The sequence below is a fragment of the Geotrypetes seraphini genome, chromosome 17 (assembly GCF_902459505.1).
Source record: "Geotrypetes seraphini chromosome 17, aGeoSer1.1, whole genome shotgun sequence".
Classification (NCBI taxonomy): domain Eukaryota; kingdom Metazoa; phylum Chordata; class Amphibia; order Gymnophiona; family Dermophiidae; genus Geotrypetes; species Geotrypetes seraphini.
In genome coordinates this window covers 21944233-21963020 of record NC_047100.1, presented here as the reverse complement: position 1 = coordinate 21963020, position 18788 = coordinate 21944233, and the positions used below count along the sequence as shown (strand labels likewise).

Here is an 18788-nt window from a genome sequence, read left to right as displayed (position 1 = left end):
AGAAAAGGAGGACTAGGTCTATTATGTACTTGAGATAAAGATAGTAGTTTATAAATCAAAATTCAACTGAAACACAAAACTACTACAAAATAAATAGGACAGAGGCAATTTTAATCAAGTTAAAAATAGGGGTAAGGAAAGAGAGAATGTTCACCTGGAACACCAGTTAAGAATCTCGGTACAAGAGGACAAAGATACGTGTGCAACATTAATTGAAAAAGGATAATGAAATATTAGAGTACAAATGTTACCTATCTTAAATGTTCTTTGTTACAAATTATCACAGTAAAACTTTCAGGGGATTTTTGCTACTTTATATTCTATGAACTAATTAAATCTTGTACCAAGACATACAATTAGACTGAGAACAGAGACACCATTCTAACTGTTAAAGATAAGAAGCCAAATTTTTTATTTTTAATAAAATTAAAGCTTTGTCTAACAGCTGTGATACAACATATACTAATGTGATGAGAACAGCTAGGATGCTACAGTGTAAACATGGCATAAATTAGGGATGGAATTCTAAGAAAACCATTCGTAGTGTGCCCGATAACAAGGACCGAAGCTCAGTGCAACAAGGCAGGCCTAATTCTCAATCACAAGTAAGATTCAAGTTCAATCTAAGCAGTTTATATTGTCTCTATCGAGAGAAGTGGAGTCAACATACTGAACACAATAGGGTTGATGCAACTGTATGCACGAGGGAAGAAAGAGGAAAAAAAAAAGGTAAGGCTACAAGGTTTTACAAGAGAAAAGCATGTCATAGGAAGTCTTATTCATTATTCAAACGATGGTAAGAGAGGAGAGACTTGAACCTGGCAACTTCCTTTTGGGCTTCCAGTGCAATCTGAACCAGGACTGGGGTCCTTGTATCATGAGCTTTCATATGTAATGATCAGAGTTCCTCTTTTAATAATCCAGCCCAATGCACTTGGTCTGGTCATTGCACCCAACAGTCCACAGCCAAGGGTCACATACTAGAGCTCCTTCCAGAACCTGCAATCATTGACTAAATCCAGCCACTAGCTCTCTCTTAATCCCTAAATGTAGAATACTTGAACTTGTGTGCACATTCAACAGTATTCTAGAGTGCACAAGAAGTACAAGACGTACAGTGTGAAACTTCAAAGCGGTGGTCACAGGGAGAGCACATGGGTGGATCCTACACATACAGGCTAAACTTAAAGAAAACCAAGTTAAGCGATAAAATGCAACATTTCTGTGTCCACATTTTCACCTGCCTTTTACATGACATAAGCAAGGCCAGTGTGCAAATGCCAACTTCTGCTCTATAAACAGAATCTGGGGGCCCCGATAACACTATAGAATCTGCATTTAGCATTTTGGCACCTGATTTTGGAAGACCTTTATAGAACTGACCGCTAGGAGTCAGCCCTGAATAAAGGTCACGACTTGCTTTCCATGTGGGCTATGAATGCTGCCTGCACAGTACCCACAGCCCCAGCCAACCTGGGAAAGCAGAAGACCAGACTCGGGGATTAAACCAGATTTCCTACATTGAAGCATACAGCATTACCATTAGGCCATCCAGGAACTTATAGCCATCATCCACAATAAGAGGGCTGCAAATTTTATTCAACTTCCTTCTCAAATTGGAAAGTTGAGCAATAATTGACATAAAAAAAAGAGATTAGGTTTTAAACTTGTTAAAGTATTTTCCAGCAGATAGGGACGGTACGCTCCCCAATCTCTGCCGCCCACTTCAGTTTATATCAAAGCATGTGAGAAATTCTAAAGTAAAGGATAGGATGAGGAGGATCACGAGGAATTCCCCAAAATCAAGATTCTGATCTGCTCATATAATGGTTTAACAGTCAATAATAAAACTAATTTATAAATGAATGAACATTGCCCTTGAACAGTAAAACAACTCAAATAAAAGAAACAGCTTGACTATTAGTGGAGCTCAATGATCTCTTGAGATTTTATTTACAAATGACCTTGAACCCATAGGCCGACTGGCAGAGAAGTCTTAGCTATGGAGAGAACCATGAAGCTTAAGACAGAAACAGGAATATCAGAAATTATTGAACGGGGGTTCAGCACACCATCTCTAATGGAAAAGATATTATCAATGTAAGAACCTAATCTCTTTTTTCCAGTGCAATAAGGACGGTATACTGAACCATAGGGATGTACCTAAGCAGTCCCCAAAGTCCCAGGTGGAATAGATAAGCCTGCTCTCAGTACAGAGGATCCAAACGAAAAACCCTCCTGTACTGCCATGTCTACACTATGAATTTAGTGAACATGTGAAGGGAAGACCATATAGCAGATCTACATATCTCATTTGGAGGTATTGCCCACCCAAGAAGAAGCGACTCCTCTTATCGAATGTGCTTTCTCTGAGACCGGCAGTTGTTTGCCACAGACAGACAATGTATGTAGATGAGATTGCTGCCTGAATCCATCTGGAAATGGTGACCGTGGAAGCTGGGCTGCCTTACCTCTTTAGACGAAACTCATTAGTCATTTCCAGGTAATGCAAAAGAACTCTGTGTGAAGCTTTAAAGCCTTATCTTTCCTCTTAGAGCCTATAGGCTGAAAGGCTGGTAGTTTGGCTTCCTGGTTGATGTGAAATGCTGAAACAATCTTTGGCAAAAAGGTCACTCCTGCTTCCATGATCCTTAGGAACGGTTCCCTGCATGACAAAGCTTGTCTGAAAAAACTCATCTAGCCAAGGTAACTGCAACCAAGATTACCACTTTAATCGTAAGATCCATGAAAGAAACTTCCTCCAAGGGCTCATATGGAGCCCTCCTGAGACCCTCTAACATGATGTTGAGATTCCAGGATAGGAAAGGATATTGGATCAGCAGCCTAAGCCTCAGGGCTCCTTTGAAGAATCTAGTGCTTGCTAAGCGTTATTACAAGGATCCTTATATAAGCACCTTTAGGCACAGTGCTCATCGTTTTCTATCATGGGTATAAACATAGTTCTAAATTATTCTTGTGAACATGAAGCCAACTTACCCGTAAACTTCCCAAAACAGTCTCTAATGAAATTGAATACTTTCCACCACTGTACACTGTTGCGTATGTCCAACAGTCTTATAAAAATAATTATTAGCCCTCCCGCAAATCCCTATGGTGTCAGCTGATTTGAGAGAGCAAATCCTGATTTTTTCTAAAAAGGACAAATAATTATATATATAGAGAGAGAGAGAGACCTAATATTTGGAGGGAGCTTATCCCACAGATGTGGACATATATACAAAACCTTCATCTTACATGTTATCAACAATGCCCCGCTAAGCTTGCAACTAAAAAACCTCAGTTCCGTCTAGAAGACACAAAAAAGATCCTACCTCTCCAACTGTTTGTATCACTAAAATACAAAAAGTTTAACATTTGATATGATCAAGGACAGGGAGCAAATATATAAAGATTAAAGTAAAAAAAAGTGTCACTTAAATTCCTATCAGGTACTAAGTGACCACTATGCAAGCTGCTATATTCTGGTTTGCTTATAGTACGGAAATGGGACACGCAGGGAAGCCTATAGAGAACGACATGGTGACAGAATTCATCCCCGCCCCCCCACGGATAATTGCAGGAAACCATTCCGTGTCATTCTTTAGTGTCTATCTCAACCTCAGTACTTCTGCACCAGCATTCTTTAATGCAAGGCTTGAGGGTCAGCGGCTGTGTCCATTCATATTATGATTCTTCCCTCTCTCCTTAAAGAATGATACGGGGGTGGTTTCCCACGGTTAGCTGAGGGGATGGGAACGGGCACAACTTCTGTAATCTAACAACAAGCTCACCAGTGCCTGGAATCACTGTTCTCCAGGCAAGTTAAGCTGCAGCATGACTTATGAGAAACATCAGGAAACACTTTCATAAGGGGGACACAAAAGCCTGGAATAGGGATGTACATCCATTTGAAATGACATTTGCCATTTTGTGTACTTTTCATATTCTGTCAAAAGCACATATACTGTTCTGTGATAGCATAATGGGGGGGGGGGGAAGCCCATTTTATATGTACACATTCCCTAAAAAGCAAAAAAAAAGACACATTTTCTGGCTGCACACTCTTAACCTGGAATACCCTTCTAGTGCAGGTGTTGAGGGGCAAAAATACTGGCGTAATTCAAAATTGCATGGAAAAAAGAATAAATCAAAAAACTAAACTCTTATTTAGCACTCTGAACAAAGCATAGAATAGTGTAACTTGTACAGAGCGACAGACACAACAACCCTGGCCACCTTGTTGTGGAGACTGAATGGACCACAGGTCTTCATCTATCATTAAATTACTATAGAAACATAGAAAGATGACGGCAGAAAAGGGCTATAGCCCATCAAGTCTGCCCACTCTACTGACCCACCCAATTTAGTCTGTGTGCTAATGACCCAATTCTTTAACTTGACCTTCGTAGTGATCCTACGTAGGTGTCCCACTTATTCTTAAAGTCAGGCACGCTGGTGGCTTCGACCACCTGCACTGGAAGCTTGTTCCAGCGATCTATCACTCTTTCCGTGAAGAAGTACTTCCTGGTGTCGCCATTAAATTTCCCTCCTCTGAGTTTGAGCGGATGTCCTCTTGTGGCCGAGGGTCCTTTGGGAAAGAAAATGTCATCTTCCACCTCGACACGTCCTGTGATGTACTTAAATGTCTCAATCATGTCTCCCCTCTCCCTACTATGTAATTTCCCCAAAGGGTTGTAACCGCTTCACCAAACTAATAGATACTTTTACAAAGCTGCGGCCATAAAAACCCTCATTTTCCATAAAATTTATGGCTTCGGGATAATATTAACATTAGCGTGCAGCCATATAATAAAAAAAATAAAATAAAATTACTGCATGAGCACTAAAGGGCAAATTCTATAAAAAGCACCCAAAAATTAGGCAATGTTCGGCACGATTCAAGTACAACTGGGTGCTGTTTAGTGAATCGCGCTGAGCAGCACCTATTTTGGAGGTGCCCAAGAAATAGGCCAGCTCTAGGCGCAACTAAAAGTTAAGACGCCCATGCGAGCGCTCAAGAAGGTGCCTAAGACCTAGCCATGCCCACCATGCATAGCGTCTATTTTTTTTTTTTGAAGGCCGCCTACATTTTTAGAGGCGCCTTGTTACAGAATCGCGCTTTCTTGACAGGCGCCTATCTTTCAATCAGTGCTGATTCAAAAGCTTAATTGAGCTTGTTATTCAAGTTAGATAGGCGCCTATCTAGTTGGGCGCCTCCGAAATAGGTGACTAACTTTAGGCGCTGGTTACAGAATTTGGGCCTAACTTGCCACCAATTTGGGAGCCAATAAGGGCTCCCATATTTACCTGGGTTATGTAAATGTTATGACTAGTTAGTGCAGGAACATCCACTCTCCACCCCGACACACCCTCTTCAACAACAAAAAAATAAAATCCCACTTTTTTGTTTCAAAACACTTTTGATATTTAATATGTCTTATTTTGGACCCCTCCTATTTTGTTACAGATATTAACCCCATTAACTCCCTTCCCTCCCTCTCGTTTTTTTCCTTTTTCGTAATTTCAACATAAAATGAATTTGTAACTTTTCCCCCCTTTCCCCCTTCAACTCATGTTTGTCTCTAATCTGACCGCAAAAATGTTAGTCGGTTTATTTAATTTGTATGTTGTCTTTTATATCCAATTGTATGTGAGACCACTAACTAGAGGCTTTTAAATTGTTCATCGCTTAGAAAATTTGTATAAGCGATTCATCAAACGGTAATAAAACTTGAAACATGTGTCCCACATTAGGCCTTTTTGCTGCATTAGGCAAATGCATTAATACCTAGCACAGTTTGTAAAAGGACCCTTAATTCTTCGGGGAAAATAAACTAGTATGCACCAACATATGAACTTAAAGTTAGGCTCAAAAATTCACCAATGCACATGTACAATATTTAAATATCCACTGCAGTAGCACAAGAACTCAGAGCAATGGCACAAAGATCCCACTCTCGCTACCTCCATTTTTTTTTTTTTTAACACTATTGAAATTCAATTTATACAACAAAAGCCAAAAAAGGCTGCAATCAAAACTCTCTCCTATTGAGAAGGCCCCTCCCACCAAAATGTTTTGCATTATTTATTTATAATATAGTGCATTTGTATAACCACATATATCCTCGAGATCATAATATACACACTCTAAATACAAAACTACAATCCAAATAACAAAGGGAGACAAACCAAAGAAAGGTAAACAGAAAGGTACCGGCAGTTACCTACTATAGACGAGGCTGCATTATTTATTATTTAGCCTGCAGCCAGTCAAACAAATTCTCTCACATCTCGTCTCAAAAATGAGATCTAAACAACTGGTATCAACAATTTACTCTGGGAGAAATTCTGTGCTGAATTTCCCACCTGCACAAAATTATAGATAGGGCCCAAGAGAAAGAAGCTGTCAACCTGGCAGCTCACATGGATCCCTTTTTTCTTCCTCCCCCCCAAACACCTGTACTGAAAATAGCAAAATTAAGAGCAAAGCAGTTGGGGGAGGAGGGGGCGCTGCTTACCTTCAATCAAGCTGTCCAGCTTGAGCTCTTTGCTCCCGAGATTCCTTTAAAGAATCTGGCGATTATCACCATTATCCTACTTCAATTCTGCCTCTTTTGCTCTTATTGAAAATATAATACTGCCAGTGATGTCCTCAAAAAAATAATAAGTCAGACCCAGTCTATGATTCCGCTGCCAGCATCCAAATGGTCTAAGCACGCGTCTCAGCCCTCCTCAAAGACGGCCTTTCCTGCTGAAGGAGGATAATTCCTACAAACCATTATGGATGAACTCCTCTCCATCAAAAGTATTTTGTTTCAATCATGTTTATTGAGAAATAGGTAAAGAGTACAAACAGCGCTACAACAATCTCTAACAAATGTACAGGTTTGACAACAAATGAGCAAAGAACACGCTCAAAATTTCCATTAAATCCCAAAACCCCTCCCCCCCCACCCCTCCCAACATTAGTGGAGTGCCTGAAACCACAAAATCATGCTACCTATTCAAGAGACAGCTGCGCACTCCGGGGGAACGTAGCCCAAAAGGCTCACCAAATGCGTTTAAATTGACATCCCTGAAAAGAGTCAAAATCCTGAAACTGTAATCTTTCCATCTTAAGCAAAGTAAGCATCTGCATCCGCCACTGAGAGAGGCAGGGAGGAGTCAGAGCAAGCCAGTTAAGTAAAATAACTTTCTTCCCCAATAAAATGGCACGCTGTAAAAACAGATGATAGCCACTGGGAACAGGTGCTTGCAGCGAAAATGGGTCAAACAATATCAAAGGCTCCAACTTCACTCCACAGGTCCAGATAGACGACACACAGATGAGTACACTGTTCCAAAATGACAAAACAGCATGGCAGAGCTAAAACATATGCCCAAGCATAGCTGGAACATGACCACATTTAGGACAAGCTCCTGTCTGAGAAAGTCCCATATGTCTCACTCTGTTGGGCGCTATATAAAGGCGCAAAGCAAACTTGTAATGTTGTTCCCAATCCAGCATGTTGCTGGAGACTCTTGCTGCTGCCAGGACATGTTTTTTGTAATCCACAAGCGATAACTGTATTCCAAGATCAATATTCCAAGCATCGACATATGTAGAATAATGCAGTTCCGTTGTAGAGTCCTGGAGATAATGATGAAGAAACCTCAACAGAACAGGAAGTCAAGCTCCCAAAGTATAACACGTAGCCAATTCATCCTGAACATCCTCCGTGAGGTCCTCCCAAGGAAGGCCGTGAATATAGTGTTTGATTTGTAAGTAAGAAAAGATATCTCCAGGCAACAAAGAATAATCCGTTTGTAAAGTAGCAAAGGATTTCACAGGGCCCTCTTTGGTGAGTAAATGCAACAAATAAAGGATACCTTTCGCTTTCCAACGGTGAAATATAGAACCAATTTGGCCCGGCAGAGATTCCAGATTCCTACAAATATCAAGGTAAGGAGACCCTTCCACAGAAAAACCATGACGTTTACATGTCCAACGCCAAGCAGCTATCGCTACAGGCAAAATCCCTGAGTGCCGGAGTATTTCTGGCTGGTGGAGATCCATCTTATATAAATAACAATTAAAATGCCAGGGACCTAGAAAAGACAATTCCATGACAGTGGCAGAAATATGCTATGTTGTATTGTACCAGTCATGGATGTGTCTTATGGCACAGACTATTGTTAAATACCGGACATTGAGCAGACCCAATCCCCCATAACGTCTGAGTGTCTGTATGATGTGTATGGGAAAATGGGCCCGCCTGCCCTGCCAGAAGTAGGCCTGCAATAGAGAACACAGCCCCTTCTCATCCTTTACTTTCAAAAATAAAGGGAGCATTTGGAATAAATAAAGCCACTTTGGAGCCAATATCATGTTAAATAAATGAACACGGCCCAAAAGAGAAAGCGGACATGCTCTCCACAGTTGCAACTTAACAATAGTTTCAGACAATAATTTAGACACATTTTCTTTGTACAACAAGGTCAAATTAACAGATATCTGAACACCCAGGTATTTCAATGCAACCAGTTCCCACTGCAGTGGAAACTGTCCCTCCCAGTCATCTTTAACCTCCTTCAGCAAAGGCAGAGCTTTAGATTTGGTAAGATTAAGAGAGAAACCCGACAGAGCTCCATAAGCAGAAATGACATTTAATAGTGCAGATAAGGAAGTGGAAGGCTGTGTTAGCAAAAGCAAGATATCATTAGCATATGCCATAACATTCACCCCAGAAAGGAGGATCATCTCCATCAAAAGTATTCTACAAGACAACCACAATTCTTTATCTGCTCTTCGGGAGGACATTTCAGACCTCAAAACCCAACTCTCTTGATGTTAAAACTCAATCCGACTCCACTGAATTACAATGCAACGTTCACAAGGAAAACATATCAATGATCCAGAAGAAAATCAAAGAAATTGACCTACTGAAAAAAAAAAAAAAAAAGATATGGAGGATCAGAACAACAGATCACAGAGAAACAGCATCCGTAAATTGGGGATATCAGAGGGTACAGAAGGATCCCATCCGATATCCTTCTTAGAAAATCTCATCCCCAAAATACTGGGCTTACAATTAAATAAACCATTGGAAATCGAGCGAGCCCATTGTACGCCTTCTATGAAAGTCGCTCAACAAAAATATCCCAGACCCTTCGTCACTAAAGATCCTCTGTTACCCACATGTGCTACAAATTTTTCAGAAAGCAAAACTCAAATCACCTGTCTTACTTGAAGGATAGAAGCTCATGTTTTCTCTGGACCTAAATAAATCTACAGTTTAAGAGGAAAGCAGTTGCCCTTGGGCCATGTCCTCCTCCCATTGACGCCTAAGCCCACTTTGAGTGCCACTAAGCATGATTCTACAGTATAAAGTGTGCCTAACTTTTATAGAATCGAACTTAGCACCACCCTACTCAGCGCCTTTTAGGCACCATTTATAGAATCGGGGCCTATATGGCTGTCTAGGGCAGCAGCTTGAAGAGCGGCAGCATGGTGCCAGTGCAGACAGTGATGGAGAAGCACCATCAGTGCCAGCACCCTCACATACTCTCAAGGCTTGATGTATCCTGCTCCTCTGACAAAAGTTTGTGGAACGACAAGACCTGGCAGGCCAGGAGCAAGTGGGTGCCCAAAAGGTCCACCATCATGCTGTTTCCTTATGATGCAAAGGCAGGTGAGGACAGGTGAAACTGCCCAATTAATATTTCAGGGTAGATAATTTGTTAAGCGGGAGATGAATTAAATAATTTTATATCACTGTTCCCCCACATTTTGAGATCTTTAAGTCTGTTCCCATACACTTTATAGAAACATGATGGCAGATAAAAGCCAAATGGCTTATCTAGTCTGCCCATCCGCAGTAACAATTATCTCTTTCTCTCTCCAAGAGATCCCATGATAGAAACATAGAAACTTGATGGCAGATAAAGGCCAAATGGCTTATCTAGTCTGCCCATCCGCAGTAACAATTATCTCTTTCTCTCTCCAAGAGATCCCATGATAGAAACATAGAAACTTGATGGCAGATAAAGGCCAAATGGCTTATCTAGTCTGCCCATCTGCAGTAACAATTATCTCTTTCTCTCTCCAAGAGATCCCATGATAGAAACATAGAAACTTGTTGGCAGATAAAGGCCAAATGGCTTATCTAGACTGCCCATCCGCAGTAACTATGGACCATTTTAGAAGCTGCCCTCTGGACCAAATCCATCCCGTTTGAAGGTACATTCCCCAGAGAACTCACAACAGCCATTCAGCTAGTGGATCAGCACAGGACAGGAGCACAGGAAGACTGCTCCTGCTACTGCCCACTGCTCGACCACCAGGTATTTCAAAGGTACGCAGGGGAGGCCAGCATGGCATTGGGAGGGAGGGAGAGCTGGCAGTGTACAGGGCAGGCAGGGAAGGGGTGAACAGGGCACAGAGCCCGGCAGGGCATAAAGAAAGGGAGGTGGACTGGGTGCAGAGTCTGGCACAACAGGCCACTTGAATATTACCCCCCCCCCCAGTTTATATTTGAGTCAACCTTTTTTTCTCTCCTTTTTGGGTGGGAGGAAGGCTACCTCAGTTTATATTTGGGGTCGGATTACATTTGGAGTATATAGTTATATAGTTTATTTCCAAGGATAACCAATGGCTCTCCCAAGTTTACCTGGCTAATAATTCTTATGGACTTTTCTTCTAGAACACATCCAAACCTTTTCTGAATCCTGCTATTTGACCACATCCCCAAACAAATTTCACAGCTTAATTATGAGCTGTGTGGAAACAAAGGAAAAGCTTTCCAATAAGTTGCCTGTTATCTATATACCCTATGTGTACTAAGAATTGATTATAGCACTGTTTTGATGGGGGAGGAGTCATTTACTAGTGCAGGGGTACTCAACCTAACTGGCCTGTGGCCAGTGGTACTCAACCTAACTGGCCACAGGCAGGGGTACTCAACCTAACTGGCCTGTGGCAGGGGTACTCAACCTAACTGGCCTGTGGCTCCCTTTGCGTACCCCTATACTAATGGTTAGCACACACTAATTTCACACAATCAGCCATTTTGTAGACAAAGTCCTTTTACTAAAGCTTAATGCAAACTAACATTCAATAAATGCTTAAGAAGCCTGTTTTATACCTATGGGCTTCTTAGCATTTAGCAAATACTAAGTTTAGTAAAAGGACCCCAAATTTAGCAAATTACTTCTTATATAGGTAAAATGTGTTTTAAACTGCAGGTTACATTTGAAGATTCTGCCTCAAAGTCTAAGTTCAGTAGGTTTCTTTTTAAAGGTTTGTTTCTCTTTGGAGAGGAACTGGATAAGCTAATTCAGAGTTTAGGGGACTATATGGTCCCTCTCTTGCCAAAGGACAAACCTAGACTATCTGGTAAAGGAGGCTTGAGTAGGAGACGATTTCGGGTGGCTCACCATTATTGCTCTGGTAGAGTGTCTTACACTTCTTCTTACAGAGGTTGTGTTTTCCAGTGAATGAAGTCCTTTCGAGATGCTCGTCAGGGCAGCCCTGACTCTTCCCGCCTTGCCTCCTCCTCCTCTCATCCTGTGCAATGAGGATGCACAGGTCCTTCCCCAGTTCTGGTAGGAGCTAGGTTATGGGACTTTTACTTGGGGTGGACTAAGATTACAGCAGATCAGTGGGTCCTGGAGGTGATCAAGGACAGCTATGCCTTTTGGGGCCAGAGTGCTTTTTAAGTTTGGATGCATTTGTTATAAGGTGCTTTTTGGATTATCTCCTTCATATTTGTCCCCCTATCTGAAACTTTCTTACTCAACAAAAGGAACTGGAAAAATTCTGGAAAGTTCATCTTCCCTACTCCAAAGGCCTGTCGTTTTAAGACCTTTTTAGACATTTGAGGATTTCTTATATGCTAAAACATTTATTTTACTACTACATGACACATTCCACTTTTTTTTGGCATATACATGCCCACCAAGCTTCTCTCTCAAAGGCACCATTGGGATGTAGAGGTCTACTAAACACATACCATGAAATTCACCAGGCAAATATAGAGAACAAATATTCAAAAAAGGTTTTGCCCCTGAAAAGTTAAACCCACACTGAAAATACACTGTTATCCTCATAGCTGTGTAATATAACTAATCTGTAAGAATTTCTACACACACACACACAAAAAAAAAAAAATCCATGCTGCTTTTGAAAACATATTCATAATTTGAACACATTTCAAACAACTGAATGGCCATTTATCATAAAATAAGAAGGCATAAAAATCAGTTGCAAGGAAGTACACCCACTTTAAATGCTGGCCTCAAAATAACCAAGAAAGTTGAGGGGAAATCTAAGCAAAGAAACAACTAAAAATGCAAAACATTTTCTAATTTTATTTTTTACACCAGAATAATGGGCCTAGCAACCATAGTTAGAAATGCTAAATCTTTAACTCATGCTATAAAAAAGCTTCCTTAACAATTTTACACATAAGAATAGCCTTACTGGGTCAGACCAATGGCCAATCAAACCCAGCCCATTCTCACAGTGGCCAAAACACAAGGAGTAGCTTCCCCCATGTCTCTCTCAACAACAGATTATGGAGTCTTCCTCCAGGACATTGTCCAAGCCTTTCTTAAAACCAGCTACACTATCCGATCTTACCACAAGCTCTGGCAACGTGTTCCAGAGCTTAACTATTCTTCGAGTGAAAAAATATTTCTCCCTATTGGTTTTAAAAGTATTTCCCTATAACGTCATCAAGTGTCCCCTAGTTTTTGTACTTTTTGACAAAGTGAAAAACTGATCCACTTTTACCCGTTCTACGCCACTCAGGAGCACACCAACACATACCAAAGACAAACCTTTAATTGGCAGATGGTGAAACAACTGCTTTACGTAACTTAGGGCTCCTTTTACTAAGGTGTGCTTGCGATTCTACCGCATGCACAAAGTTACCACATGCTACAACGCACAGTATGCTTCTAGAATAACGCCAGCTCAATGCTGGGGTTAAGGTCTAGCGTGCGCCTACGTGTTAAGGCCCTAACGCACTTTAGTAAAAGGAGCCCTTAATGTTGAATGAGAGCAACAGTGCCAAGTAACAGGCATTTGGAGATGCAGATCTCCCATAAGAGCCCTAGAAAACACATGTTGATTTTGAGCAACAATGCCAAATAAACGGTTAAACTTGCAAGGAGTTCAGAACCAGAAAGAACCAGCAACCAAATTCAATATGAAATTACCATTTATTGCTGAATGAACAATCAAGAGTCAAAATTTAAAACACCATAGCAGGCACTGTTTCTATAAAAGCCCGTCCTGGCTTTTAAATAGAATCCAGATTCAGCACAGCTAGCAAGATGGTGAGCGACGCCGAATACCCAGATACAGTGGATAGTGCCTTTGATAACTGGACAGCTATTCCAACGTTACCTGGAGAGAGTTTTATCCATAGGAGCAGTGGAAGAGTATTATAAGGCTGAAGATTCACCCTAGGGCACATAACCCCTTCAAATTAATTTTCAGATGCTCAGTCCATTGACTCCTCCCCCTACCCAAAGGGTTTCGATGATCATCATCACCATCCTATAATAATATATATAAGTAGACAATATCAAGCTTATATATATATATATATATATATATATATATATATATATATATATATACACACACACACACACATACATACAAGGGGTATTTTGAAAGACATTTTCCAGGTAAATGAGCTATTTAAAACTTATCTATCTCCCTTGCTACAGGAAAAACATGCATGTGAATATTTCGCTGAGTTTTTGTGGCTATCAGGATGTACTGTTTTGCTTTGAGGCAGCTACTCTCTGCTGCTCTAATCAACCACCTAGTCTTGCCTAATGGTTAGACCAGACCTGGTTATCCGGTTAACCTCATAATGTTCACAATAACCTCAACAGTGATGATGATCACCCAGACCGTATCCCAGCTCTACCCGGGCAATGCTACTGAGCATCCCTCCACACCCAGCTCTAAAGAAAATATTGCGATAACTGGATATTTCCCTTTGAATACCTCCCCCCCTCCCCCAGGTTTCTAGAGGAATTAGAACCTGGAAACACTTTCCTTGCACACTCTCTCTAGAGAAAGCTCCAGAGCATAAACCAAGTGTACAATAAAGACAAATCCAGGGAAAGATCACTTTAAAAAAATGGGGTGCAAATAGACAGGAGCTCCTTACTCAGGGGTCTCCTCTTACAGGGCAAAAAAAAAAATAAAACAAACAGATCAAGCCCCAGGCCACTGTGGCCTTGCTGAGTCAGTGCCCTCCCCCCCCACCCCCCACCAACTCAAAAAGAGGAGGCAGGGGGCACGAGGAAACATAGTGACCGTGTGTCCGTCTACCTTACCATCTGTGACGGTCCCCATGGCAGCTCCTCTTCTCGGCGGCGTCCCGATCTGAAACACAAAACGAGGCCCGGGGGTGGGGGTGGGGGGAAGAGAGAGAACCTGAGCATTACTACATTCTGCGAAAGCACCAGCCCCCGCGCGCGCCCAGGGGAGACGGAAACCGGGGGTCTCTCGTCACTCAATGCTTCCTCCACCACAGACCTCGACACTGGCTTCCAGCTCGGGGGAGGGGGGCCAAGCCCCAACCCCCAACACACGCTTCCCCGGGAGCCCCCCCGGGAGAGGAAACGCCGCTGCCACCCCCAGGCACCGAAGCCCCGAGCGGAAATTCAAACCACAAACTCCACAGCCTCCTCCTCCTCCTCCCCCCCCTCCACTTCCTACCTCCAAGTCTGCAGGCCGGCGGCAAGAAAAAGGAAGAGCGCCGCTGATTGGCCGCGGCGCGGGCAGGCGCAGGAAGCGCCCGGAAAGACAGCCGGGGCAGTGGGCGGGCCGACGAAGGGCGCCCCTCCCGCACGCGCCGGCGGGCGGCGCTCGGCCGGATTGGTGGCGTCGCGAGAGGCCCGGAATGAGAAGGAGGCTCCGCCCCCCCAGTGCGCGGACGGTTGGGAGGGGGGGGGACTGCAGCGGGCGGGGCCAGAACGCCGTCGGACTCCGTCCGATTGGCTCCAGGAGGAAGGGCGGCCCCGGGTTGGCTGCGGGGCGACGAGGAAGTGGGGCTTTGCCGGAGAGTTAGCTGTACCGCTCTGGGGGACGACGGGAGAGGGAATCGGGGAGAGAAAAAAAAAAAAAAAGAGCACGTGTTTGTGTAGTTTGTAGGAGTATGGATGTTAAAAACGTTAGGATAGGACTGATTAGCATATTTAAATAAGGCGGTTACTAACATGTCTGCAAAAATAGGAGGAGAGGACACCTCTGCTCATCAATTAAAGAAAGAGGGAAAAGGTGAATGAGTGAATAAAAATAAATACTCCATAGAACTATAAATATATACAAGGTCTATAGGGGGAAAACTGTGAATGTAAGTTCTATAGAACTATATACAAGGTCTATAGGGGGAAAACTGAATGTAAGTTCTATAGAACTATATACAATGTCTATAGGGGGAAACTGAATGTAAGTTCTATAGAACTATAAATATATACAAGGTCTATAGGGGGAAACTGAATGTAAGTTCTATAGAACTATATATAAGGTCTATAGGGGAATACTGAATGTAAGTTCTATAGAACTATAAATATATACAAGGTCTATAGGGGGAAAACTGTGAATGTAAGTTCTATAGAACTATATATAAGGTCTATAGGGGAATACTGAATGTAAGTTCTATAGAACTATAAATATATACAAGGTCTATAGGGGGAAAACTGTGAATGTAAGTTCTATAGAACTATATATAATGCCTATAAGGGAAAACTGAATGTAAGTTCTATAGAACTATAAATATATACAAGGTCTATAGGGGGAAAACTGAATGTAAGTTCTATTGAATATTTATTTTTATTCACCTTTTCCCTCTTTCTTTAATTGATGAGCAGAGGTGTCTTCCTCCCTTCCTATTTTTGCCGATTCTTTATGAGTTTTCTGTTTGATATAGGGCTGATTTTTTTTTTTTTTTGGGGGGGGGGGGTTACATAATAGATGACGGCAGATAAAGACCCAAATGGTCCATCCAGTCTGCCCAACCTGATTCAATTTAAATTTTTAAAATTTTTTTCTTCTTAGTTATTTCTGGGCAAGAATCCCAAAGCTCTACCCGGTACCGTGCTTGGGTTCCTACTGCCGAAATCTCCGTTAAAATCTACTCCAGCCCATCTACACCCTCCCAGGCATTGAAGCCTTCCCCAGCCCATCTTCCACCAAACGGCCATATACAGACACAGACCGTGCAAGTCTGCCCACTACCCAGTACTGGCCTTAGTTCAATTTTTATGCCTCTTTTCTATGCCAGTGAACAGTGAGATCAGGCCAGGATGATGCCGAGATATAGATGCCCTCGACTCGTCTTCGAGTCCTAGCGACTTGATGAATGACAGATCTAAAAAGAAAATCGGTTTTGTGCTTGTCCACTAAGGTTCCACGGTTGTTGTTCAACAGCTGAGGGGAGATATGATTGAAGTGAGTGGAGTAGAACGGGTACAAGTGGATCGATGTTTTCACTCAGTCAAAAATGACAAAGATTAGGGGGACACTCGATGAAGTTACACGGAAATACTTTTTTAAAACCAGTAGGAGAAACATTTTTTTCATTCCGAGAATAGTTAAGCTCTGGAACGCGTTGCCAGAGGATGTGGTAAGAGTGGATAGCATAGCTGGTTTTAAGAAAGGTTTGGACAAGTTCCTGGAAGAAAAGTCTATAGTCTGTTATTGAAAAAGACACGGGAGAAGCCACTGCTTGCCCTGGATCGGTATCATGGAATATTTCTATTCCTTGGGTTTTGGCCAGGTACTAGTGACCTGGATTGGCCACCATGAGAACGGGCTACTGGGCTTGATTGGTCTGACCCAGTAAGGCTATTTTTATGTTCTTATCTAGATTCAAGTCGCCCTGTTCACTGATATTTTCAATCTTCCCAAACATGATGTTCTTCTCCACTGATCTCTCTCTTCTGATGGTGTGACCAAAATAAAACTGCTACCTTCATCATTTGGGCTTTGAGTGACATAGCCGGTTTGATCTCTTCCTGAATCTATTTCTTAATTATGGCTGTCCAAAGCATGCATTAAAAAAAATCCTTCTACAGCACAAAAGCTCAAACGAGTCAACCTTCTTTCTGTCTTGTTTCCCTAGTGCCTAGTTTTCGCATCCCTAATTGACCACTGAGAAAATGAGTTCTCTAAGACATGCAGCATTTGTTTCATTTAATTAGAATTTGCATGCAAACTTTTTGAAAATTCTTAGCACTCTATTACAAAGTTCTGTATCCTTGTTATTTTTATGGAGCATTTCCTCTCCATAAAGGCATGGCTTTTTCCTTTCCCAGGCTTGACATTCTCTGGCTTTCTGTTCAGGCAAAGACTTCCTGGCACTCTCTTCCCAGTTTAGCTTGTATCCCTTCCTAGGCTCGACACCCTTTCACTCCCACAATTCAGGCACAAACACCCCAACCCTCCCACCTCCCCTGTCAAGTACACCCCCATCCCTAGCTCTGTTTCTCAAACTCCTCCATACTCCTCACAACCCCTCTTTCTTTTTCTGAAAACAGCAAAAATAGTTTAAGGAAGCAAATGGTACAATTTCCTTTGAAAAGCTACAAAATATCTGTAACAAAATGTATTTGGAGTTGCCAATTGGCTAATCCAGTGCTGGTTTTCCCCCACAGTATACATCTATCTGTCCCATTTTGGAAATCAGAAATGTATGCATGCAGAAAATCAGGGTTGTTCAAAAAGTGCTTGGTCAAAGTGTTTAAGTAAAAATGTATTTTTTTAATACTTAAGTAAGATATTAACTTAAGTGATGGTATTACAACCATTACTTATCACTTTTATAACACTATCAGTCATACACAGCGCTGTACACCAAAACATGGAAGAGACAGTCCCTGCTCAAAAGATACATCTATACACAATGCTCAGGTGGTGGAATTACATAGGGAATGCTAAGCCAGATATGGGTGTTTAGCAGGTGGGTTGGGATTTGAAAGCAGCTTCAAAGAAGTGGGCTTTGAACCTGGACTTGAATACTGCCAGAGAAGGAACTTGATGTACTTACTGAGTCAGGCAGTTTGTTTCATGCATACATACATATGGAGCCTAGGACAATACCAGACTTTATAGTCTACGGCCCAGAAATATCAAAGAAGAGACAAGTTAATTTAATCATGTTATTTTTTAATGGCTATAACTTATGGGCAGACTGGCTAGAACATTCAGGTCTTTATCTGCCGTCATTTACTATGTTAGAAGTCGCAAGATTGCTGGCGGTATATAAGAATAAAGTTATTATTATTATTATTATTACTATGTTAAAGTAACTACAATGAATGCAACTATAGTTAACACTTTTATCCCAACAACTTTATTGCTCTACTATTCAATCCACTTTGCTTGTATTAAAACTAATATTTGAAAATGACTGTCATTCATGCAAGCAGTAGCGTAATGAGGGTAGGAGGCACCCGCCCATGCTCTCCTCTCTGTCCCCCCCTCACTTCTCCCCCCCCCCCCACTCCACGCTTGCACACTTCCTTCCCCCCCCCCAATACCTCTTTAAATCTTCACCAGCACGAGCAGCTTGTCTGGCCTGCTGCTCAAGCCGGCGTTGGCTTTCCCTCTACCGTGACTTCCTTGCCCCGCGACCAGGAAGTGATTTCAAGAGGGGAGCCAGGCCAGCGTGAACAGCAGGCCGGAGAAGTTGCTCGTGCTGGCAAAGATTTAAAAAGGTATGGGGGGGGAGAAAGGGTGTGGAGAGGTACCAGTGCCTCCCCCCCAATGGCACCCGGGG

The 18788-nt window shown here is 42.2% G+C and overlaps 1 protein-coding gene across 4 annotated transcripts in view; it reads right to left on the bottom strand.

The window, feature by feature from the left end:
• Positions 1–18788, bottom strand: part of ATXN7 (ataxin 7) — a 108061-nt gene that overhangs the window by 83483 nt on the left and 5790 nt on the right. For 2 of the 4 annotated variants that reach the window (XR_004537350.1, XM_033926171.1), the window contains exon 1: positions 14341–14702. The exons of 1 other annotated variant lie outside the window; for it this stretch is intronic. The gene's annotated coding sequence lies outside the window, so the exon portion shown is untranslated. Of the gene's footprint in view, positions 1–14340; positions 14703–14725; positions 14867–18788 lie in introns of those variants that run through there. One more of the 4 variants, XM_033926172.1, reaches the window with a different exon arrangement.